This window comes from Gorilla gorilla, chromosome 22, assembly GCF_029281585.2.
Source record: "Gorilla gorilla gorilla isolate KB3781 chromosome 22, NHGRI_mGorGor1-v2.1_pri, whole genome shotgun sequence".
NCBI lineage: Eukaryota > Metazoa > Chordata > Mammalia > Primates > Hominidae > Gorilla > Gorilla gorilla.
Window position 1 is genome coordinate 19,411,909 of NC_073246.2, and position 25,457 is coordinate 19,437,365.

Genomic DNA, 25,457 nt, shown 5'->3' on the forward strand with positions numbered 1-25,457 from the left:
AATCTGTAGAAAGGCTGAAGAACTTAAGGAGGATGTTTTATGTTAATAGGATAAATTTAATTGTTAAGATGTTAAGGTGGTGTGTTAAGGTGACAAAGGGGAAGTGGAAGGAAAGAACTAACATTACTGGGCACATACTACATGCCAGTATCTGCTTCAGGTGCTTTAAAAATATTCTCCCTGTCCCCACCCAACTCTGGGACACACGCTCCATTATGCTCACTGTAGGGTGTGGATGGAAAATGAGAGGGTTAGTTCTACCCAGAAGCACCTGCCTAAGATGCCCTGTGCCCCATCCCTTGGGCCCACCTGACATTAGTGCCACTAATGTGAACAGCGGCATGCATGCTGCAAGTGCCCCACCTCCAGTGGGTGCTGTGGTGTCCCTTGGGGACACCCAACCAGGCCACAGCCTGGAAGTGCAGGAGAGTTAGTAAGTAACAGTGGATGGAAGTCAGCAGATTAATGCCCCAGCCTCCTTGTCCTTCAGTGGAACAATGCTGAAGCACAGTCTATGAAGTTCCACAGCTGATCCTGAGTGTAAGTGGGCCTTATTTTTCCATAATGGTTTCCAACTGAGTAGCACACACTTTATAGGCTTTCTCACTTCCTTGTCTCTCTCTTCTCACACCTCACTTCTGCTTCCTGGGATCAATATCATCAGTCAATAGGTAAATGCATCCAAGTCCCTTGCCTTAGACTCTACTTTGCAAGAACCCAAGCTAAGACATACAACAATATTAGTCAGTCTCCTCTTTCTTTAATAATGAAACCCCCAGCCAGGCGTGGTGGCTCACTCTTGTAATCCTAGCACTTTGGGAGGCCAAGGCAGGCAGATCACCTGAGGTCAAGAGTTCAAGACCAGTCTGGCCAACATGGTGAAACCCCGTCTCTACTAAAAATACAAAAATTAGCTGGGTGTGGTGGTGGGCTCCTGTAATCCCAGCTACTCAGGAGGCCGAGGCAGGAGAATCGCTTTAACCCAGGAGGTGGAGGTTGCAGTGAGCGGAGATTGCGCCACTGCACTCCAGGCTGGGCAACAGAGTGAAACTCCATCTCAAAATAAAATAAAATAAAATTTAAAAATATTGAAACCCCCAGGTTTTAGCTGTGCCCAGGACCGTTGCGTTATAGATTATATTATCCCAGCATCTTTGCAACCAGATAAGACCATGTAACTTTTTGCCAATGGGATATAAGTGCTTTTATTTAACAAGCCTTGCCTTTAAAAGAAATAAGGGTGTATTTTCTTGTTCCTTTGACCATTCCTGCTGTCTGGGATGCAGATGTAATGGCAGGAGCTAGAACAGCCCTCACAGATCCAGAGATAGAAGCCATATTTTGAGGATGGGCTGAGCTGTCCATCCTACCCTACCCTGTTCTGCTTCACTGAGGACTATTTCAGGAGAGAAAAACAAACGTCTCTCTTCCTTTTTTTTTTTTTTTGAGACGGAGTCTCGTTCTGTCACCCAGGCTGGAGTGCAGTGGCAGGATCTCGGCTCACTGCAACCTCCGCCTCCCGGTTCAAGCAATTTCTCTGCCCTCAGCCTCCTAAGCAGCTGGGATTACAGGCGCCCACCACCACGCCCAGCTAAGTTTAACATCTCTCTTCTTAAGCCACAGTATTGTAGGGATCTCTCTACTAATGTAGCATGGCACACATATATGGAAATTGGAACAGTGCAGAGATTAGCGTGGCTCCTGTGCAAGGATGACACACAAATTTGTGATGTGTTCCATACTTTTAACATAGTTAGAAAGAATGAGTAAGATCCAGTGTTTGATAGCACAGCAGGGTGAATATAGTCAATAATAATTTAATTGTACATTTAAAAAATCACTAAAAGAGTATAATTAGTCTGTTTGTAACACAAAGGATAAATGCTGGAGGGAATGGAGGCCCCGTATTCCATGATGTGATTATTACACACTGCATGCCTGTATCAAAACATCTCATGAACCCCATAAATATGTACACTTATATTTACTCAAAAAAATTTAAAAATAAAGTAGCGTGGACTGTATTTTTGCAGAGGATAAGATATTCGACAAAGTTACACAGCTTTGGAGTAAAGGTGTAAAGGGAAGGTTTGCATTCAAATCTGTGGGAATCCACAGCTCAAGCTCTTAAGTGAGCCCTTCATTTATTGTGGGTGCGTGACTTGCCTCCTATGTGTTGGGTTAGTAAAAAGGCTGAAAAATATTGCATTATTGATGACTCCTCACTGAAAAGATTTACCTTCCTTTATCCAACAGGGGAGGGAAAGGTTAATTCTGAGTTCCATCAACATGCAAATGAGGCCGGCTGCAGGTGGCCTACACTGATAATCCCAGTGCTTTGGGGTCAAGGCAGGAGTATGGCTTGAGCCCAAGAGTTTTTGACCAGCCTGGGCAAGATGGCAAGACCCCCGTCTCCACAAAAAAGGAAGAAGAAAGAAAGAAAGAAAGAAGGAAGGAAAGAAAGAAAGAAAGAAAGAAAGAAAGAAAGAAAGAAAGAAAGAAAGAAAGAAAGAAGAAAGGAAGGAAGGAAGGAAGGAAGGAGAAAGAAAGAAAGAAAAGAAAGAAAGAGAAAGAAAGAAAATTAGCTGGGCATGGTGGCACAGGCCTGTAGTTCCAGCTACATGGGAGGCTGAGGCAGAGGATTGCTTGAGCTCGGAAGTTCGAGGCTGCAGTGAGCTACAATCGTACTACCTCGCTCCAGCCTGGGTTACAGAGCGAGATCCCATAGAAGAAGGAAGGAAGGGAGGAAGGGAGGAAAGGAGGAAGGAAGGAAGGAAGAAAGGAAGGAAGGAAGGGAGGGAGGGAGGGAAATACAAATGCAAATGAAAATGGAAGACGTCATGATGCTATGAAGAAAGCTTAAACCTACCGAGGTTAGAATTGCCTTTTTTGTAAGAACCAAAGCAAAATATTTAACCGTTGTTATGAGCTAAATTGTGCCTCCTTTCCCCCATCCCCCATCCCCTGCCCCAAATTCTTATGTTGAAGCCCTAACTCCAAGTACCTTAAAATGTGACTGTCATTGGAGGTAAGGTCATGAAAGAGGTAATTAAGTTAAAATGAGGCCATTAAGGTGGGCCCTAATTCAGTCTGACTGGTGTCCTTATAAGAAAAGGAAATTTGCACACACTAAGAGACCCCAGTATGCCTGCATAGAGAAAAGACCATGTGAAGAGGCAGCAAGCAAGCCAAGGAAAGAGGCCTCAGAAGAAACCAACCTGCCAGGACTTCAATCTTGGACCTTCAACCTCCAGAACTGCGAGGAATACATTTCTGTTATTTAAGACACCCAGTCTTGCCGGGCGCGGTGGCTCACGCCTGTAATCCCAGCACTTTGGGAGGCCGAGGTAGGCGGATCACCTGAGGTCGGGAGTTTGAGACCAGCCTGACCCACATGGAGAAACCCCATCTCTACTAAAAATACGAAATTAGCCGGACTTGGTGGAGCATGCCTGTAATCCCAGCTACTTGGGAAGGCTGAGGCAGGAGAATCGCTTGAACCTGGGAGGTGGAGGTTGCGGTGAGCCAATATTGCACCATTGCACTCCAGCCTGGGCAAGAGCAAAACTCTGTCTCAAAAAAAAAAAAAAAAAAAAGACACCCAGTCTGTGATACTTTATTACAGCAGCCCTAGCAAACTAATAGTCACTTACCCTCATCAAGGAAGGATATAGCATGTTTCTACCGGATGAATAATTAAGTAAATGAATAAATGAATGATCATGGTGCTATACTGCTAGGGAAACAACACGAACATTTTGCTCTATAACATGCCATTCATTAAAATACATTTTAATTCAGCTTGACTGAGAGAGAAGAATGCTAGCATGACCTAGCTTAGATATGTGTAGTAATCAAAAAGAACACAAGAGTCTGTGAGTTATTTCAGTTTTGCTAAACACAAAATGACATTGTCCTGGATGCCTCTTTAGCCGAGTCAAGAAATCTGAAATGATGAAACTGCAGAATTCTGAATTTCAGGCTAAGTGGCTGCATGAATTTCCAAGAGTGATGAGGTTCTGAAATGAACCATTAAAATTTCATCAAAAGTAGGCCACAGCTGGAGGTCAGAGGAAAAGCTTACATGAGGTTATACAATCCTAAAAGAACAATATTTCATCTTTGGTTTTTAGTGAACCAATCATTTCCATGGTTATAGGAAGCTTCCTATATTTCTAAATAAAGCACCTTAAACACAAAATGCCCAAAATCGAATTCATGTTTTTTCTCTTGGAATTTTCTCTCTCTTTAGAGAGGAATCGTTTTAGTTGCCAATACCATTATCCTCCTAGTCACCCAAACTGGAATTTCGTTTTTGTGTAGAACTGAGGACAAAACTTTCTCTGCCATCTCTTTCCATGGAACAGCATCCTGAGTTTCTAGGTAATTCATGTTAAAGTTGTTACCATTTGCAACTATGTATCTGTGTAAAAATTATCTTGCCACTATACAAGAAAAAACACTCAGATGTGAAAGAATTGCAATGCTGAGGCTAGTATAAGATACAATTGCCATCCATAATCTCTATATCAAATTTGCATTCAAACAAACATCATAATGTTCATTGTTTTAATTTATAAAATAAATTTATCCTAATTAAATTTCCTTTTAATCTAAACCTAATTTCTATATTAAAAAGAATATCTTTTGGCCAGGCGCAGTGGCTCACGCCTGTAATCCCAGCACTTTGAGAGGCCGAGGCAGGCGGATCACGAGGTCAGGAGATTGCGACCATCCTGGCTAACACAGTGAAACCCTGTCTCTACTAAAAATACAAAAAAAAATTAGCTGGGCGTGGTGGCAGGCACCTGTAGTCCCAGCTACTCGGGAGGCTGAGGCAGGAGAATGGTGTGAACCCGGGAGGCGGAGCTTGCAGTGAGCCGAGATCGCGCCACTGCCCTCCAGCCTGGGCGACAGAGAGAGACTTCATCTGAAAAAAAAAAAAAAAGAAAAGAAAAGAAAATCTTTTAATGTTGGAATCCCATATAAATTTTTTTCTTTTTTTTTTTTTTTTTTTGAGATGGAGTTTCACTCTTGTTGCCCAGGCTGGAGTTCAATGGCACAATCTCCACTCACTGCAACCTCCACCTCCCAGGTTCAAGTGATTCTCATGCCTCAGCCTCCCAAGTAGCTGGGATTACAGGTGCGTGCCACCACACCCTGCTAAGTTTTTTGTATTGTTAGTAGAGACAGGGTTTCACCATGTTGGCCAGGCTGGTCTTGAACTCCTGACCTCAGGTGATCTGCCCACCTCGGCCTCCCAAAGTGCTGGGATTACAGGCATAAACCACCACGCCCGGCCAGAATGCCATATAAAATTTAATTTGGGAAAAATGTCTGCTGCTATAATTATGTGGGAAAAAAATCATTTATCTCCAGAATAAAAAGCAAGATCACAAGACAATAGAATGACTCTACTTGCCTCTTCAGCCCATCCCTTGCTACTCAGTCACATCACACATAGTCTCTGGAAAATCATCTTTTTTCTCATTCCATTCCTCCTTCTGCCATCCTCTGTCTACAGTATCCCTTCGCCTGCACTTCAGGCCCACAAACCCTTGAAGATTCAATTCAGATCTCACCAAAAAGTATTTTCTGGCCCACCAAGCCCTGGCCAGAAGTACCTCTTTCAAACATCTCTTACGTTAAACGCATTATGGAACACTATTGTTTTGGACTGAGCTTCTGCACTAGGCCCCAAGGGACCAGACCAAACCAAAATGGAGTCACTTGTGCTAAATGCCACTTCATCAAAATGAAACTTTAAGGAAGTCGATAGATCTCAAAACAGATCAGTTTTTCCTGAAAACTGGAGATTCCAGTCTGAGTCAGCTATAACAAGGACACTTCCGTTTGCTTAAACTCATATAAAAAAGTAACCTGAAGTAACCTAATGTTTACCAGTCAAGCTTTTTTTTTTCTATTGTTCTGTTTCCTTGTTCCCACCTTGTAAAACCCACTGTTCAGCAGTTGCTCGTGAGAGCTTTCAGTACATTTGATGGAATGAAGGCTGCCCTGATTTGTAAATCCCAAATAAATGCCCATCTTTGATCTATAACTAAATTTGTTGTAATTTTGTCTTTTGACACTTAAAATAACATATGTTTTCAATTTTTATATTTACATTTCCCACTAAAGTGAGTGTCTGGAGGAGAGATTGTGCTAGAGATAGCCTAGCACATGGTGGACATGCAGAAATATTGGAAGGAAGGAAGGGAGCAAGGGAGGAAGGGAGGGAGGGAGGAAGGGAGGAAGGGAGGAAGGGAGGAAGGGAGGAAGGGAGGAAGGGAGGGAGGGAGGAAGGGAGGAAGGGAGGGAGGGAAAGAGGGAGGAGAGGAAAGAGAAACAGAGAAAGAAAGGGAGGGAAAAAGGAAGACAATTTCATATTAAAGGGCTCATAAATGAGGCAAGTTTTGCTGTCATGGCATAATTCGAAGGAAATATTAGCTGAGCTATATCTCAAAATTATGTTTAATATCCAGCTTTCAGCAAACTGAATTTCCCACCGTAAGATATTCTTTACTGGGGCTGGGGAGGGAGGCCAAGAATTAGTATTCTGAAAGCAACCATTTAAGCTGGAATACTCCTCTGTATCTAAAATATGACAGATGTCTCCAAGTCTTCAGACCGGGTTAACCAGAGGAGAGAAGGGCCTGGGAAGAAAAGACAAAAAAGTAGGCAGTGAGACCCATTTCATGCCAGTTTCCCAGAGATGGTGGGAGAGAAAGGACAGAACAGTACAGACTCATCAGGAACAATTCAGTGCCCAGTTACGACATGTTTAAACACTGCCTTTTTTGTGTTTTTTCAGCAATCCTGTGAGATGGGAGGGTGTCACACATTTCTTCATTTGGAGAAACTGAGCTCCTAAAAGATTAGATAGAAGTAAAACTGGTAACAGCAGCCAAACTTTTCAATAGTCGTCTCTCTCCTAGAGCAATGCTCTGTGGAAGGGAGAGAAAACTATGTTGCCTCCCTAATGATAATGTGCTGATTCTGTTTGTTTAACTAAAGCTACACCAGATTAGCAGACCATAATTACAGCTAAAATCCTTGTCTCTGATACAGTTGACAGAATGTCTGTTTCACTGAGCTGAACTCCCAGGAAAGGCTTTACTCAAGGTTAAGCCAGGCTGCCTGAAAGCAATAGTGCTGTTTCAGTGCCACACTGGATACTTTATCTGAGCAGCGGGATTTCCTACACTTGGGTTTCACATGGTTTACTTTGATTTCTTGGGGCGATAAGGACGTTTGCTCTTCTTTGAAAGGTTGTGTTAGTGGCCATACCATTGTAAAACCTTAAGAACTTTCTTTTGTGTCTGGATATGAAGATATCTGCCTTTTTCTTGATATACAACTTTACTAGGACTTCTTTTAGGGAATTCCCCCCTCCATCCCCCAATTCTTTCCTTGCCTTTCAGCTTTGCAGAATGCAATGAAGTCTGTCATTAATAATCTTTCCTTGACCAGGTGCAGTGGCTCACAACTGTAATCCCAGCACTTTGGGAGGCCAAGACGGGTGGATCACCTGCGGTCATGAGTTTGAGACCAGCCTGGCCAACATGGCGAAACCCCTTCTCAACTACAAAAACAAAAATTAGCCCGGCGTGGTGGCGGGTGGCTGGAATCCCAGCTACCCGGGAGGCTGAGGCAGAAGAATCGCTTGAACCCAGGAGGCGAAGATTGCAGTGAGCCAAGATCCGGCCACTGCACTCCACCCTGGATGACAAGGGTGAAACTCCATCTCAAAATAATAATAATAATAAATCTTTCCTTTATCTAGTCAACTTTGAATGTTATGCTTAATTCCTTGAGACCTAGAAATGGAACTCAGTGTGTTTGTTTGATCACTGGTGGTTTTCTATAGTGGATCGAGGAATGTTCTCACCTCTTGCCAGAATCTTTTAAATAGTCCTGCTCTCTTCTCTGTCAGGTCGCTTCTCTATTCACTCTCATCTACTTTGTGAATCATAAGGCAAATTGTCAATGAATTTGACTAAAATTTCAAGAAATAAATCAAGGTGAGAAAAGTAAGCTGACAACAGAGTTGAGAATAAAAGGGGAAGTATTTGACTGGGTCTGTTTGCTTCCCCGCCCAAAACCATCCCAGACGTTCCTTAAATAGAGCCCACAGTTTGTGGGCTTTCTAATGAATAGTGGCCAAGAGGCAGCCTCACATTTGAGGCATGCTATTACCATTTTTTCGTCATTCCCTCTCCTTAATTAGGGTCTTTAAAGGGAGGCTGCCCTCAGATTCTGACAAACAGTATTAGCTTCCTCATAATGCAATGCCTGATCCTGGAGCTATTTTTCAGGATGGTTTGCACTGAGTCTGTGACATGGTCTATATTTCTAGAAGGCAGGAGGAATACCTCAACAGAGAATTAGCTGTGGAGGTTCTAAAAAGCCTATTCCTGAAGGCCTGAAGAACTGATTTTAATAACCCATAATAATATGGGAGGGAGATAGAGTTGACTGATTTTCAGTTTCACAGTTTGGCTAATGCCTACAATAAGATGTAGTTTATATGTGTACCAAACACACACACACCAAAAAATTCATGAAACAATATTTATCCCTTTTCCATGCAATTCCTTCTCTTTTCCATTCTAATTTATTTCAGTTTCTAAATGCAAACCTCCACCCACTGAATTGATTCTCTCACACTAAAGCGTGGCAACCCACTGTTTGAAAAGCACTCAATGGGATGCCCTTTATTTTTCTAACCCTGTAATTCAATATAGAGAGATTCTGAATTGAGGACAAGCCTGATGAGTTTGAGGTATGGAATAAAGGAATCTGATCAGCTCTGGGTTTGTTGTGTTTTTAAATCTTCCTGTGTGTTCATTCTCTTCACCACAGAGAGGACTCTATTATCTTTGCTCAAAGAGCAGACAGTGCTCTAGCTGTTTTCCCCTGCTTAGCTTTGATCCCTGCAGCCATGCTCAGACCTTCCCCCAAGCCCTCTCTTCCAGATGGATTGAGGCTGTTGAGACTCCAGGGGTGTTGGGGCTGGGAGCCTGCTGAGTGTTCACTGTTCCCACCTCCAATCTGCTCCATCCTCCAGCTGCATTTCATTCCGGATCTACCAGGTTAATGGGATTATTGTTCTTCTCTGTTATTCTGTTATTTCATATAGGGTGAATCAGTTTGTTCCTGGGACAATTTTTAGATGGTTGCTGAGATGACAAAAATGGATGGGGATTTTATTTTAGGAATAAGTGTTCTTCATCAGCCAGGATTTAATCTGGGAAGAATTTATTCACTCTCAAATGGGTTACTTTTTGAAGTGACTTAAAAATAAGATTTTTCTGGCTGGGTGTGGTGGCTCACACCTGTAATCCAGCACTTTTGAAGTCTGAGGCAGAAGGATTGCTTGAGCCCAAGAATTCAAAACCACCCTGGGCAACATATTGAGACCTAGTCTGTATTATTAAAAAAAAAAAATTTAAATAAGATTGTTTTATCAGATAAAAGCAAAGCATACCTTAAGGCACAACTCATGTTTTAATGCCTATATCATCATCAGATCAACCATACAACATTTTAGCTTCAAATTTTAATTTTGGTTAGAAAGATAAAGTGATAGACTGATTATATCATTTATTTTATTCATTATATTCAACAACATTTGCTCAGTACTTATTGGATACAGAGCACATTTATTGACCTCAAGATATCCAGACCTTTAGAAGGGAGTTTTTTTTAAATGCCTACAGATAGCCATTATATAAAATAAGATTTTAATAAGCGACTATACACAGTATAGTTCATAGCCTAATCAAAGTATCTCCTCCTTTCCAGAACTTGTAAGAGTGAAAAGAGAAATTACTCATTCCTAGTGTATCTGTTTTTTCAGGACATGAGATTGCCAAATTTCTGTATTCTTCATTTTAATTAACTGCATGGTTGATTGACTGAATGAATGCTGACTGTCTATTTGGTGCCATGTGCTATAAATGTGACGAAATGATCTTCCTATTGATCTTTCTTTGGTTTCTTGATGTTTGTCTCAAAAGAATTGACTTCCCAATACCTGGAACGCATGAAGGTGGAGAGAGACTGAAAAATGGAAAGAAAGAGGCATGAAATAAGGCTACTGGGGACTCAGGTTTTTCCTTCCTCTCTGATTGTCCAAATCCAATAGAAATATAAAGTGAGGCTGGGTGCGGTGGCTCATGCCTGTAATCCCAGCAGTTTGGGAGGCCAAGGCGGGTGGATCACCTGAGGTCAGGAGTTTGAGACCAGCTTGGCCAACATGGTGAAACCCATCTCTACTAAAAATGCAAAAAATTAGCCAGGCGTGGTGGAACACACTTGTAATCCCAGCTACTCGGGAGGCTAAGGCAGGAGAATTGCTTGATCCTGGGAGACAGAGGTTGCAGTGAGCCGAGATCACACCACTGCACTCCAGCCTGGGCAATAGAGCAAGACTCCATCTTGGGAAAAAAAAAAAGACATATAAAGTGATATAAAATATAAAATTTTAAACTCTAGTAGCTACATTTGAAAAAGTCAAAAGAAACATAAAATTTACTTTTAACAACATATCTTGTACAATCTAATATATCTAAAATATTATCTTTACAATGTGAAATCAACATAAAAAACATTAGTGAGATATTTTACATTCTTTCAGGTATTTTTGGACTATTATCTTCAAAACCTGGCATGTATTCTTCACTAACAGCACATCTCAATTTTGATTAACCATATTTCTTGAGTTCAGTAACCACAAATCACTAGTGGCTGTCATATTGAACAACATAGCCTAGATAAAGAAGCAAAAGTCAAGGAAAATCTAGAGAGTTAATAAATTTCTTTAACATTTAGAGGAAGGGACTCTTACTTCATGGGGTAGGAGGAAACGTGAAAACCAGTTTTCTCTTTCTGCTGATGGAGAAATGGGAGTTGCCAACTCAAGATCCACTCCTTTCTCTTCCAGCCTCTCAGACGTGGGGAAATGAGATAGAGCTGGAGCTGAACCTCTCCTACTTCTCTCCAGCACCCCAGAATTAAATCTGCTCTGAGGAAAATAAAGGCAACTCTACAGTCCTCACATTAGTATCATGCCTTGCAGTTGATAAATGCTTTCATGTACAATATATCATTGGATATTTAATCATACTGTGACGTGGTCAGTTGAAGTATTACTATTCTCACTTTATAGATGAATGATCTGGGCCTCAGGGAGATTAAATGGCTTGCTCCAAAGTAGCACAGTTAGTATCCAAGTGTTTTGAAATTTAACCTAGTGTATGTCTCACTAAACCAGAGCTGCCTGGCAAAAGGAAGTTAAGAAAATATTTACAGAAGTATGATTTTTTTTTCTTCTCTGGACACATTTCATCTACTCCACACCCGCCCACCCCCCCACCCCCCAAAAAATAAAAGAAAAAAAAAAAACCACTGGTGATCATTTTGCAGAAATAACCTCTTGGCCAATTGAGATTTTAACTGGGTTTTTGTATTTTTTTAAGTTGGACCTCATTGTCTAGTGTAGCAATTTAGAACATCTAATTATTGACAGCAAGTCAGTATACTACAAACGCAGAGTTTTTGCATTGGCTCTGAAATGTGTTGCAATCATTTTTGTCTGGGAAAACAAACAAAAGTGGATAGGCAGCATGGTTGTTACATGAGATGCTGGCTGAGTCCCAGGCCCTAGGACATTGGCTTACCTACCAACAATACCTCCCTTTCAGGCGATGCCAACTGTTTTATGAGAAGATCACAGTTCTCTGGAAGTGAGCTTTTGTGTTTTGCTCTAATCAGCAGGATCCAACTTTACTACTGTCAGGGAGGGAATTACAGTAATTCTACCAACTTTTGAGGCAACCTTCTGACACTGTGTGAAACAAACTGAAAAGACTCTAAAGATGGAGAGAGCTCAATGCTTGAATAAAGGAATTCTGTCTTTTGAAAGGTCTCTAGAACAAAGGGTATGCAATATGTTTATCACTTCAACTTTAGAAACATAATAGGCTCTAGAAACACATTCTCATTGATCTGTTTCTACTGCTCCTGGTTTTCTTTTCTGCTTCACCCAATTGTCTTCCTATTTTTATCTCTTTCATTCCACTCTGGAGCCATGTTGCTTGGTCAGGCCACCGTCCAAAATAAATGATTTTTTCCCTCTTTCATGTTATACCTGTTTTCTTAATTCTTGGCTGTTACTTTTCTCAGTTAACCTTTGGCAAATCATAATGAAATTAAGTTTAGCTGGTTATAGAGAGAAAGAGTCATTGTAGAAGTTGGGATGGTCTGGAAGTGAATTAAAAAGTATTTTGATAGCCCTCAGAATGTGGACAAAAATAGTAAAAATCCAGCTGGGAGTCAGTGTATCCATTTTATCTCATTTGCAGTAAATTGTTGGGCGTCTCCTTGTAGCTGCCACAATAATGCTAATGATGATGACTTCTTGCTTGAAGCGCTGAGTGTTGAATCCTTTGCCCCAGTTATGTGCCACATACCGATTTCCTTAGCAGTAGACAAATACTGGAAACACAAAAGGCAGAAGCCGTGTCCTACTAAGCCATTCCCTTTGTCTAGTTTATCACTCAGTTCTGTCTATTCTTTCCTTCCTCTGTGGGAAATGGGGAGTTCATAAATGATAATAGCAAACTTGCAGAAAAATGTTAAGATAGAAACTTTTGTAGCAGCCAGCATTTTTCTTAGAGGAGGTCAAAGCATAAAGAAATAAATTGATCAGCCTCTGTTCCTATCTCCCCCAAAAACTCCTTCTCTAGATATCCTACTCTCAGAAACTAGTAATCAGGCATTATGAAAAATTACTTAATCCACTGGGCCAATTCATGTAGCTTATTAGCTATCTGCCTTTAGACTGAAAAAAAAATTAGCCAAATTATTTACTAGCAAATCCAGAAAGTAGGTGAAGTTCTTTAGCAGTTTAATGTTACTATAACAGTCTAATTCACAGGAGCACACACATTTATAAAATTCTCATCTGCACGAGTTGGCACACCCACATGAGAGAAATGTCATCCATGACAATGGGGCTATCAGGTCTTTTATAGCATACATTCTACTATAAATTTATAGGGATCAAGGAAAAACTTCTCTTTGCCATCTGAAGGCTTACTGAAAAATCAACTGACAAAAGGCAGATTAATAGGCAAAATGGCCTACAGATGTGTTAGTGAGCATGAGGGAGAATCACAGAATGATTGTCCAATATCCCAGTGAGGTACAGATGGTTGTATATACTTCTTAGGGGAAAGACAGATAGAGAAGTGTAGATGATTTTTAAGGGATTTCAATGGGCCTGGAGAACATACAGTGGCCTGGGATAAAGTCTTTTGGGCCAGCAGAGCAGACAATAGTTTGTGACCAGTCTGTCCAGGCGTGTTGATAGAATTCAGTCTTTCTTCCCATGAGTTCAGTTAATAAAAACTCAGGGAAGGGGCCAGAAGTAATTGTTTTCTTCATTGTCAGGTCCAAAATGTAGGCAAATAAGGAATTTCAGGGGACAACTTCATCCTGCAAGGAGGATTAAGAGACAGGACAGGGAGGAGGTCCAAGAGACCTCGAGGCTTCTTTTTCAGTTCAGCATGTCAAAGTGCCATATTTTGGGGTATCCGTTTCTAAGCTCCAACACATTCAAAGTACCTCAAAAGAACCAGATGCTGCTAAGACAGTTCACAGGGAAGATTCTGTTCTCTTCTCTGTATCCTCTATTTAAAATTCAAGTGGTTTCTCTTTCTAGGCTAGCCCATAACTTTGTTGGTTAAAGGATGTGCTACTCATTTAAAATGTCAAATTACAAAGCCAGAGAACTGGCCTACCTGATTCACATACTTTGCCTTTCTCAATCCCTGTAATCTCAGCATCATACATTCTATCTTTTCAACGTGCATATTAAAAGGTATCTTAAAGACTATCTTACTCGGACTGAAACGCAAGAGTATCTGCGAACACTGATTCAGCTTGCAAAATACATAGAAAAGTAGCAAGAAAAATGATGTAACATCCCATGTAGTCGGTATACTGGCCTAGTTTCAAGACCGAAAGCAGTCTGAAAATGTCTGAAAAAGGTCGGAAAATGTGTGTGTGTGTGTGTGTGTGTGTGTGTGTGTGTGTGTGTGTGTGCAGCCATGCCTAACAGCTCATGTTTAGCTTTCTTTTTTTTTTTTCCTTTTCTTCTTTTTTATACAGAGTCTCATTCTGTCACCTAGGCTGGAGTACAGTGGTGCAATCACAGCTCACTGCAGCCTCGATCTCCTGGACTCAACTAATCCTCCTGCCTCAGCCTTCTGGGTAGTTGAGACTACAGGTACATGCCACCACAGTCCCCTAATCTTTTAATTTTTATTTTTAGTAGAGATGAGGTCTCACTATGTTGCCCAGGCTGGTCTTTTTTTTTTTTTTTTTTTTTTTGAGACAGAGTCTTGCTCTGTTGCCCAGGCTGGAGTGCAGTGGCTTGATCTCGGCTCACTGCAACCTCTGCCTCCTGGGTTCAAGCAATTCTCTGCCTCACCTCCTGAGTAGCTGGGATTACAAGCACCTGCCACCACAGCTGGCTAATTTTTTTTGTGTTTTTAGTAGAGACAGGGTTTCACCATCTTGGCCAGGCTGGTCTTGAACTCCTGACCTTGTGATCCACCTGCCTCGGCCTCCCAAAGTGCTGGGATTACAGGCATGAGCCACCGTGCCCGGCCACCCAGGCTGGTCTTGAACTCCTGGCCTCAAGCAATCCTCTCGCCTCAGCCTTCCAAAGTGCTGAGATTACAGGCATGAGCCACCCAGCCCACTCACGTTTGGCTTTCTTTTTCCTTTTTTTTTTTTAACTTCAACTTTTATTTCAGATACAGAGGTAGATGTGCTGGTTAGTTGCATGGGAATATTGCATGATGCTGAGGTTTGGGGTTCGAATTCCATCACCCAGGTAGTAAGCATACCACAACATAGGTTTTTCAACCCTCCCACTCCCCACCTTGTAATAGTCTGTAGTGTCTTTTCCCATATTTATGTCCACGTGTGATTAGCTTTTCCCATATTTATGTCCATGTGTGATTAGCTAGGTCACTTCCCAGAATGTTATATACCCACACACATTGAGAAAGTTTTTGGCACTGGAATTGCCCTGGGTGATTGTGTTGGAACAGGTGCCAAAACAGTAACGTTCTTACCTGAAACACTGCTGGGGTTTGCAGGAAGGCACTGATCCACCCTTCCTACAGCTTGTTCATGCCAAAAAATACAAGGAAAGCTGCAGCTCCCCGAAGGAGAGGGAGAGAAACTCTTGCCTCTTTTTAAATGAGTAGACTAAGGGCCGGGGGCGGTGGCTCACGCCTGTAATCCCAGCACTTTGGGAGGCCGAGGCGGGCAGATCACGAGGTCAGGAGATCGAGACCATCCTGGCTAACATGGTGAAACCCCGTCTCTACTAAAAATACAAAAAATTAGCCGGGCGTGGTGGCGGGCGCCTGTAGTCCCAGCTACTCCGGAGGCTGAGGCAGGAGAATGGCGTGAACCCGGGAGGCGGAGCTTGCAGTGAGCCGAGATCGCGCCACTGCACTCCAGCCTGGGCGACAGAGCCAGACTCCGTCTCAAAAAGAAAAAAAGTTATAAACTAAGATGAAGGGAAAACATAACACAAATATTTTTCAAGGAGTAGTAAGATATTAGAGCCCTAAAAGATTTGATGGGTACATTTGTCTTGCTTGTTTCACCCTCATCATCATCATACGAGTTTATTTCATTTAAAAAACAGAAAACATAGAGAAGCATAGAAAGCATTCCAATCCCCCATAATTCCGCCTCCTAAACATGCATACATTTATAGACTACGGTTCCATGGGACCTGATATATATGGTACCTGATACACATGGATAAATTTTTCCTACCAAAATATCATAAATTATATTGTGTTGTAGAAATTGTCTTTGTTACCTAACAACAAATCACTATGTCAGTATATAAATATTTACCACATCATTGGTTGTTTTTTTGGGTGCTTTTGTTGTTGTTGTTGTTGTTGTTGTTGTTTTGAGACAGGATCTCTCTGTGATGCTCAGGCTGGAGTGCAGTGGCGTGATCTCGGTTCACCGCAACCTCTACCTCCTGGGCTCAAGCAATCCTCCCACCTCAGCCTCCTGAATAGCTGGAATCACAGATGTGCCACCATGCCTGGCTAATTGTTTGTATTTTTGGTAGAGACAGGGTTTCACCATGTTGCCCAGGCTGGTCTCCAACTCCTGAGCTCAAGCAGTCCTCCCACCTTGGCCTCCCAAAGTGCTGTGATTACAGGCCTGAGCCACTGCGCCCAGCATACCACATCATTGTTAATGGGTACATAGTATTCTCTTAAGTGGATGTATTATAAGTTATTTAACTAATACTCTATGATTGATTGCTTGAATTCTTTTCAACTTCTATAATTATAATTAATTCTACAATAAACAGCCTTCTGGCCAGGTGCAGTGGCTCACGCCTGTAATCCTAACACTTTGGGAGGCTGAAGAGGATGAATTACCTGAGGTCAGGAGTTCAAGAACAGCCTAGCCAACATGGTGAAACCCCGTCTCTACTAAAAACACAAGATTAGCTGGCTGTGGCAGCACATGCCTGTAATCCCAGCTACTTGGGAGACTGAGGCAGGAAAATCGCATGAACCCAGGAGGCGGAGGTTGCAGTGAGCTGAGATCAGGCCATTGCACTCCAGCCTGGGTGATAGAGCGACACTCTGTCTCAAAAATAAATAAATAAAAATTAATTAATTAATTAACAAACCCAGATTTCAGGTGTCTCCTAATCTGAGGGACCAGGAGGGAACACCAAGACCATATATAGCTGCATTTGTGTTCATCCCTTACCTTATGACTACCAGGATACGTGAACTCAGCCTGTCTTTGAAGCTCTTAAATAATCCTCTAATGTAAAAACCTCAGTGAACATGTAAACATCACTGGAGTTTTCATAGAGAAGGTGGAAAACAGGTTTTGCAAAACACATCTCACAGAAAAAAATCCCTCATAGACATGTCTGTTCTTTCTCATTATCTGTTATATCTGGGACTGGGGTAGAGGGTGGCTGGCAAACAAATCAGTTCTTCTGCTCAACTTGCTTCCTCAAACTTGCCTTGATGCTCAGCCAAACAAAGGGCCCTCCAGTTACCAGAAATTGCCCTCCTCAGAAGAAAATTTAGCAATCATCTAAACTTGTTTTAAACATGCCCTTTGAGATATCACGCCCAGCTCCAGCAGTTTGTATTAGAGTATTTCTTCAGATCCTTGTCTGTTAAATCCTTCGAGAGTGTTAACTTTTCTTCACCTAGTTTCTGCCCATTTCTTGTCAATTTTCTTTCTAGTTTTTTTTTCTTATCTTTCTTTCTGTTTTTTGTTTGTTTGTTTGTTTTGGTTTTGGTTTTGGGTTTTTTTCGAGACAGTTTTGTGCTATATTGCCCAAGCTGATCTCAAACTCCTGAGCTAGGGCAATCCTCCCACCTCAGCCTCCTGAGTAGCTGGGATTACAGATGTGTGGCATCATGCTCAGCTCTTTTTCTAATAATTTTTTCTTCTCTGGTTGCTACTGCAGTTGGTAACTTTACTCCACTATATTATCTAATCAAGTCTTCTTTATATATAGAAAAACTATTGATTTAGATACTTTTGTGTGTGTGAAGTCAACTAGCTTACTGATTTATCTCATTGTTTCTTCTGTTTTAATTGATATATTATTATCTGCAAACAATAATTGTGTCTCCTCTTTCAAGTATTCATACCTCTTACTACTTTCTCACGTCTAATTACATTGAGTAATTACATTGAGTAGTACCACTAAATTAGGAGTACTAGTAGTGATGATGGACTTCTTTGCCTTCCATTGCAAAATCTTTTAATGCTTCCATGAAAAACAATACTGGCTTTGACATATAGTTTAAACATATACACACATACACACACAATTTTAATTTCAAAGACTTTACATTTATTCCTATTTAGTGATGGTTTAAGTTCCTTATCTGTATATTTGCTTTGTTTGCTTTTATTTTTAAACTAGGAAGAAATATTGGATTTGTCAAAGTCCTTTGAGATACCAGTCTACTGACCCATACTAAATTTGAATTATCTTCTTTTTAAACACTTAAATAAACTTAGACATGTTTATGGGCTGTTCATTCTATTGTACTGATCTACAAGTCATTTCTAACACCAATAAAGTGCAGGTCTATTTATTGAACATTTTAACATATTATAATAGCCAGAAATTTTAGTCCTTCTATTTTTTTTTTTTTTTTTTTTGAGACGGAGTCTCGCTCTGTTGCCCAGGCTGGAGTGCAGTGGCACTGTCTTGGCTCACTGTAAGCTCCACCTCCCAGGTTCACGCCATTCTCCTGCCTCAGCCTCCCGAGTAGCTGGGACTACAGGTGCCCGCTGCCATGCCCGGCTAATTTTTGTATTTTTTTTTTAGTAGACACGGGGTTTCACCTTTTTAGCCAGGATGGTCTTGATCTCCTGACCTCGTAATCTGCCCACCTCAGCCTCCCAAAGTGCCGGGATTACAGGCATGAGCCACCATGCCCGGCGTCCTTCTATTTTTTTAATCTTTAAGATTTTCTAGGTAGGGCATGGTGGCTGTAATCCCAGCACTTTGGGAGGCCAAGGTGGAAGAATCGCTTGAGCTCAGGAGTTTGGGACCACCCTGGGCAACATAGTGAGATCCCATCTCATAAAAAATAAAGATAAAATAAAATAATAAAATTAATTAATTTGAAAAATATTTTCTTGCTTCATGTGTCTTAATATTCTAACCATTATTATATTACTATCATGTAGATAGGCAAAATTAATAAGATAGTTAGAAAATAATACAAAATAATTTGGGGCACTTTTATTTAAAAATTAAAATACATCCAGTACCATAAATTCCAGGAGAGGCAGAAATCGATATGAGCTTAATGAGTGATGAAAATTACCACAGATTTATTTTTTACAGATACAGAAGATGAGAGACAGAAAAAGAGAGAAATTACAGAGTGACGGAGAAGGCAGACATCATGCAACATGCTCAAGGGCTATTCATTTTAAGCTGAAACATACATGTGTAGAAAGCATCCTTGTACTTATAATCCCAATGACTATGAAGAAAAATAATTTAGCCAAATAGTTCCTAGAACAGGAAAAATAAGGAATTATATTTTGAGATAAGAAGTTAAGCTCTAGTATAACAATGATATTGGGTCAAAGAAAAATGAAAACAAATTTTAAAAACGTTGCAACATGAATAAAAGTTTCACCAAATCAGGAGTCTATTATAAGCATGTTTTGAGTTATTTTCTTTCCCAAAGACTTCATTTTTGTTTCAATTTATTTCGGTAGTATACACTTCTGAAAATATTTAATTAATGTCGTACTGGTTCTCGTAAAAGGTGAGGTGGAGCAATTCCATTACGCTATAGTGAGGTGAAGAGAGAATATCTGGTGAATGAATTTGAAATAAGCTCCTTCGCGATATGCCCCTTCCATAACCTCTGTATCCTTGTCATCCCAAACTGCCCACATTTCGCTGAACTCCTTGCACTTCTCAGAGGACATCTTACCTGTCAACCCACGGTATCAGTTGGCTGGGGGAGGTCCCCAAATACTGGTGAGACCCTGACCCCTGCTAGTGTCCAGGCACTTGACACCGATATAGAAGGAATCCAAAGACGACGAGTCAGAAAACAGTGACTGTATGAAGATTTACTGCAAAGTGAATCTCCACGGAAGTGCAGTTCCGGCCTACTCAAGAGAGAGACACTCCCAGCAGGGCTTGGGGCTGCTATCTTTATGGGTTTCTTTAGCCAAAGGGTGAAATATTCATGAAGATTTCTGGAAAAAAGGTGAAGATTTCTTGGAACTGTGGTGCCACCCATTTTTACACCAAATATGGGTGTTCCCAGAAGTGTCATGGCATTGGTGGGTATGTAATTTAGTATGTTAATGAATGTACAGTGAAGTCCTCATGAGACCTAGGTGAAATCCAGCACCATGTTGGGTCCAGTCAGCCTCAGCCAGCTTGGTCTACACCCTGGTTTGCAAAGTATCAGCCCCTAGTTTATGCAGCTATTTCAACAGTTTCCTTTTTGATAGTCATGTGAAACTGCTGCCTAGAATTTTCTATTCTCCTACCACCACCCTGTATTATTCCTGTCTCACTACCCTTCAACTTCCACCCCCTTTTCCTCTAGATACTTGTACAGTACTCTTCAGACATAGGAGTGTGGAAATCGTCCCCTGCGTCCCAGTCTGAGACAGGTAGTTCTTTTTTTTGCCATGGCATCTCATGCACGCCTCTCTGAATCACTGGTTTTCTTGACTGTCTCCCTCAGCAGAGACACCATGGAAGGCATCTTAATTGTACATTCAGCATTTAGCATATGGAAGCATTAAAGATGTTATGCAAAAAACATAAGCTTTTTTTTTAACATCTTAAGAAATGTGGGCTCAAGCTCTGCTCCCTACTGTATTTATTTTTCTTAATACCCTTGTGGTTAAAATGTCACAGAACGATGTCACATAATCTCACTAATATCATATGTTATGGGTATGATATTAATAGTCATATTCAAACTGTTAATGAATCACATCAAGAAAGCCCGTCTCCTTTAGTGTCTTATAAAAATTATAGAGGAAAAACAGTGCAAGTCAGTAAGTATAATATTAAGGAGCCGGGTGTGGTGGCTCACGCCTATAATCCCAGCACTTTGGAAGGCCGAGGCCAGCAAATCATGTGAGGTTAAGAGTTCGAGACCAGCCTAACATACTGAAACCCCATCTCTATTAAAAATACAAAAATCAGCCAGGCGTAGTGGCAGGCGCCTGTAATCCCAGCTACTCGGGAGGATGAGGAGGAGAATCGCTTGAACCCGGGAGGCAGAGGTTGCAGAGGTTGCAGTGAGCTGAGATTGCGCCATTGCACTCCAGCCCATGTGACAGAGCAAGAATATGTTAAAAAAAAAAAAAAAAAAAAGAATAAGGGAATCGACCAGGCTCAGTGGCTCATGACTGAAATCCCAATACTTTGGGAGGCTGAGGCAGGAGGATCACTTGAGCCCAGAAGTTTGATCCCAATCTGGGCAACACGGGGAGACCCCCGTCTCTACAAAATTTTTTTTTAAAAAAGAGAATGAGGGAATCATAAAGTTGGAGAGGTAGGTGAAAATCATTCATACTGTGGTTCCTAACTCTGGCTGAGCTTTTAATAAAATGCCAACAACGCCCAGGTCTTATGCTAAGAAAATTTGATTACGCTTGTCTTATGTGGTGAAGGAGTAGCTGTGTATGTGCGGGTGTGTGCATGTGTGCGCGTGTGTGTGCGTGTGTGCATGTGTGTAGAGACAGGGGCTCACTATGTTGCTCAGGCTGGTGTCAAACTCCTGAGCTCAAGCAATCCACCTGCCTCAGCCTCCCACAGTGCTGGGATTACAGGCATAAGCCAGCAGGCCCGGGTAAGCAGTATTTTTTTAAAGTTCCCCAAATACTACTAATATGCACCCAGAATTAAGGACACCCCATCTAATCCTACTCCATGTTGCCTAATCATTTTCCTGATGAGGCAACATGAGAGGTGACGTCACTTAGGAGAGTGAGTAAGAGACACACTAAAAATAACTAAAGTTACTCAACGTAAAATGGTCTCTTTCCATCAGATTATAGATTCATTATGGAAGGAATGATCAGAAAATCAAGAGATTGGGAAGAATTGGCTTGTTTAGATGACCAGTACGGGTGAGATTAACTAGACGGAAAGTAAAGCAACCGCAAGCTGTATGTGGTGGCACTTCAAATAGGAGTAGTGGGAACTAACATGAAAAGCAAAAAATGATTACAGTTGGCAGGCAAAGGAGGGATCTGTGCAGGAAATAACTTGGCTGAATAAATAAAATGAGCTAAGACTAGATTATCCAAACACGAGATTCATTTCTAAATTAGACAGAGCTGAACTTAACAACAACTCTATCTACTTGTAGTTTCCTCTCTGTGTAAATTTTACACTGCTAGTGAGCATGGATTTACAGTTATCTGCCAATCTTACTCCTGAAAAATGAGAATATAGACGGCTCCCTGATTTGGAGGAACTGAGAATGGAAATTACATTGTTGCATGAGGTCAAATATTTCTCAGGTTTATCTTACACATTTAGAATATTAAAAAAAATAAATTGGGGATAGCAATGAGGGAGATCAATGCAGGAGGTCAACCGATATTTATTGAAAGAAGAGCAAGGGAAAAAATGTGATGGTGTTTTGTTTTCCATCAACAGCTCCAATCTCTTCATCCTCCCTCCAAGCCAACTTTATTCCCAGATGGTCTTTAAATTCTAAGATTTAAAGAAATACAGTCTTTCCAGGAGCAGTAGCTCGTGCCTGTAGGAAGGTTGCTTGAGGCCAGGAGTTTGAGACCAGCCTAGGCAACATGGTGAGACTCAAATCTTTTTTTTTTTTTTCTGAGACAGAGTCTCCCTCTGTCACCCATGCTGGAGTGCAGGGGTGCGGTCACGGCTGACTATAACCTCCGTCTCCCGGGTTCAAGAGATTCTCCTGCCTCAGCTTCCCGAGTAGCTAGGATTACAGGCGTATGCCGCCACACCTAGCTAATTTTTGTATTTTTAATAGAGACGGGGTTTCACCATGTTGGTGAGGCTGGTCTGGAACTCCTGACCTCAGGTGATCTGCCGGCCTCGGCCTCTGAAAGTGCTGGGATTACAGGCATGAGCCACCACTCCCGAACAACACTGAAATCTAAAAAAATTTTAAAAATAAATAAATAAATAAATAAAAATGTTACAGCTCAGCTCTTTTAGAATTTGTCTAACAGATTTCTTAGTCTTCACCAGGACGCCCCCCTACCCCCACCACCCCACCAAAAAATGTTTTATCCAGGATAAAACTGCTTGCCTTATTATTTTCTTAATTTCATGCTGTAATCATGTATATAGTTTCCCAACTTTTTTAGCATTAATCTTTCAAAATACAATTATCTCAGTTTGTGATCCTGATCATATGTCAAGTAATATAATTTTGTGACTCATACTTTCGGAATATTTTGTCTTAGCTTCCTGATTTTTATACACACATATACAAAGAAATCTCCATTTTTCTTTTCTTTATTCTTCTTTTATTTATGTATGTATGTATTTTTGAAGGTGGGGGTCTCACTCTGTTGCCCAGACTGGGTGTGGCTGGAATGGTGTGAGACTTAGAAATTACTGTAGATGTTGTTCATCCAAGTTGTCATAATGAAAATTGTGAGACATTCAAATCACTCTTTTTTATGTTATGAACCACGTGCTTCACAAACCCAGATCTCAAAGCTGTGTAGTAATCCTACTGTAGATTCAATCTAAATGTCAGCCCACGCAAATACAGACTATTTGATATAGAAATAGTCCCACCCAAATATTACTTCCCAATAATTGTAATAGAAAGCCCATACAAAAATAAAGCATCAAAGACTTTTTAGCTCCCTAGCTACCATCCACTCTCTTTTCTATAGGTTTTCAAAAGTCCAATGGTTCCAACTTCAAAGTAAATCTGACTCAGCATTCGTCAGGGAAACTAACTCCCAATACTCCTTGACCCTTGCACCGTAATTCATAATGCTTCCATTTTTTTGCTAAAAGAATCATCAATGGCTCTTGAATTTTTTTTTTTTTTTTTTCACATATCCATCCACAAATGTCCCTCTTCCATTCTCCCCACGGGCACAGTGATATCTAATAATGAGTTACAAATTTTTTTTTTGTTTCCCCTTTAATAAATTTAGTACTGGTGTGGCTCTGAATAATTACTAAACAGCCAATTTCACGTCTTTAAAGTATGTGTATTCAGGCCGGGCGCGGTGGCTCACGCCTGTAATCCCAGCACTTTGGGAAGCCGAGGTGGGCGGATCATAAGGTCAGGAGATCGAGACCATCCTGGCTAACACAGTTAAACCTCGTTTCTACTAAAAATACAAAAAATCAGCTGGGCGTGGTGGCGGGCGCCTGTAGTCCCAGCTACTCGGGAGGCTGAGGCAGGAGAATGGTGTGAACCCGGGAGGCGGAGCTTGCAGTGAGCCGAGATCGCGCCACTGCACTCCAGCCTGGGCGACAGAGAGAGACCCCCGTCTCAAAAAAAAAAAAAAAAAAATTGCGTCCACCTCTTCCTTATATGAACCGTTGTGAAGACTACGGATAAAGTAAGTGAAGAGCCCGGATCTATCTGAAACACTCTTATCAATAGTTAGCTGTTATTTTTACTGTTTTCCCCTATATTCTTTTATATGTTTAGTGTCTTACAGGAAGAGGTTAAAAAGTGCAGGGGTGGGGGCAATAGGGGACAGGGAGAATATAATAAAGGATTAAGTAATTAAATAGAAGATAGGAAAGGGTACTCCAAAAGCAAGTGTCCGTTCCAGAACTTGCTTCCTAGTAAAGCAAGGTCCTCAAGCCATCTTCTCTGAACCTTGATTCCACTGTATTTTCAGTGTGCGAACAGTGATTTAAATCAGTCCATTTTAGCTGTCAAACTCATACCGTTTGAGAAGATTCACAACCCCAGAGAGAGCGCTTACGAAGGAGGGATTAACATGGCAAACACATGCGCAAACTCCAGATGGCTGAGCTGAGACATGTTTGGGGGAAAGTCTCTCTCCTGACTGGGGAGGAAATGCTATATGGGAGGAAAACTAGTGTCTTTTGTGATAAAGGATGGTCAGTTAGTCACTGGGTCACAAAGCCTGTTCTACAAATCATTCAATTGAAGAAGCATTTGGGACCCCTTGAACGTTTTTTTGTTTGTTTTTGAGACGAAGTTTCTCTCATTGTTGCTGTGGCTGGAGTACAACGGTGCAGTCTCGGCTCACCGCAACCTCCCGCGCACGCTCCAAAACACATTACCGTGTTGCATGGGCCGGGAATCGAACCCGGGCCTCCCGCGTGGCAGGCGAGAACTCTACCACTGAACCACCCACGCACCGATAGAAAACTTGCGGAAAAGCAGTAACATGATTGGAACGCGACTGGAAGGTGTTCTTTGTTGCGAGAGACTAGATAATGGAGAAGGAAGATGATAATATTTTGGTCACTTGGCTGGGCATGGTGGCTCATGCCTGTAATCTCAGCACTTTGGGAGGCCGAGTGGGGAGGATCGCTTGAGCCCAGGAGTTCGAGACCAGCCTGGGCAACACAGGGAGACTCTTGTCTCTAAAAAAAAAAACTAAAAAAAAAGAAAATGAGCCGGGCATGGTGGCACGTGCCTGTAGTCCCAGCTACTCAAGAGCCTGAGGAGGGAGGATTGCTTGAGCCTGAGAGGTCAAGGCTGCAGCGAGCTGTGGTCATGCCACTTGCAATCCAGCCTAGGTGACAGAGTGAGACACTGCCTCAACAGCAACAAAAAAGTTGGTCACTTGAAGTACTGCTACTTATTGATTCATGATACAATTAAATGTTGCCTCTCCAGATTGTTTGGGGG

At 41.5% G+C, this 25,457-nt stretch overlaps 1 long non-coding RNA gene, 1 other non-coding gene and 1 pseudogene across 3 annotated transcripts; 2 read left to right on the forward strand and 1 right to left on the reverse strand.

Annotated features, from left to right (window-relative positions):
- Positions 1-1,645: 1,645 nt before the first annotated feature.
- On the forward strand, positions 1,646-1,746 carry LOC115931880 (uncharacterized; annotated as a pseudogene).
- Positions 1,747-8,964: 7,218 nt separating this feature from the next.
- Positions 8,965-19,280, forward strand: LOC134757892 (uncharacterized). 2 transcript variants are annotated; one of them, XR_010132449.1, is made up of 4 exons: positions 8,965-9,092; positions 11,776-11,942; positions 14,176-14,293; positions 18,959-19,280. It is a non-coding gene; the product is annotated as an uncharacterized lncRNA (long non-coding RNA). The 2 variants fall into 2 exon arrangements; XR_010132450.1 differs by having other exon boundaries at positions 18,965-19,280.
- Positions 19,281-24,888: 5,608 nt separating this feature from the next.
- TRNAG-GCC (transfer RNA glycine (anticodon GCC)) lies at positions 24,889-24,959 on the reverse strand. The gene has a single exon. It is a non-coding gene; the product is annotated as a tRNA-Gly (tRNA).
- Between the last annotated feature and the right edge of the window lie 498 nt (positions 24,960-25,457).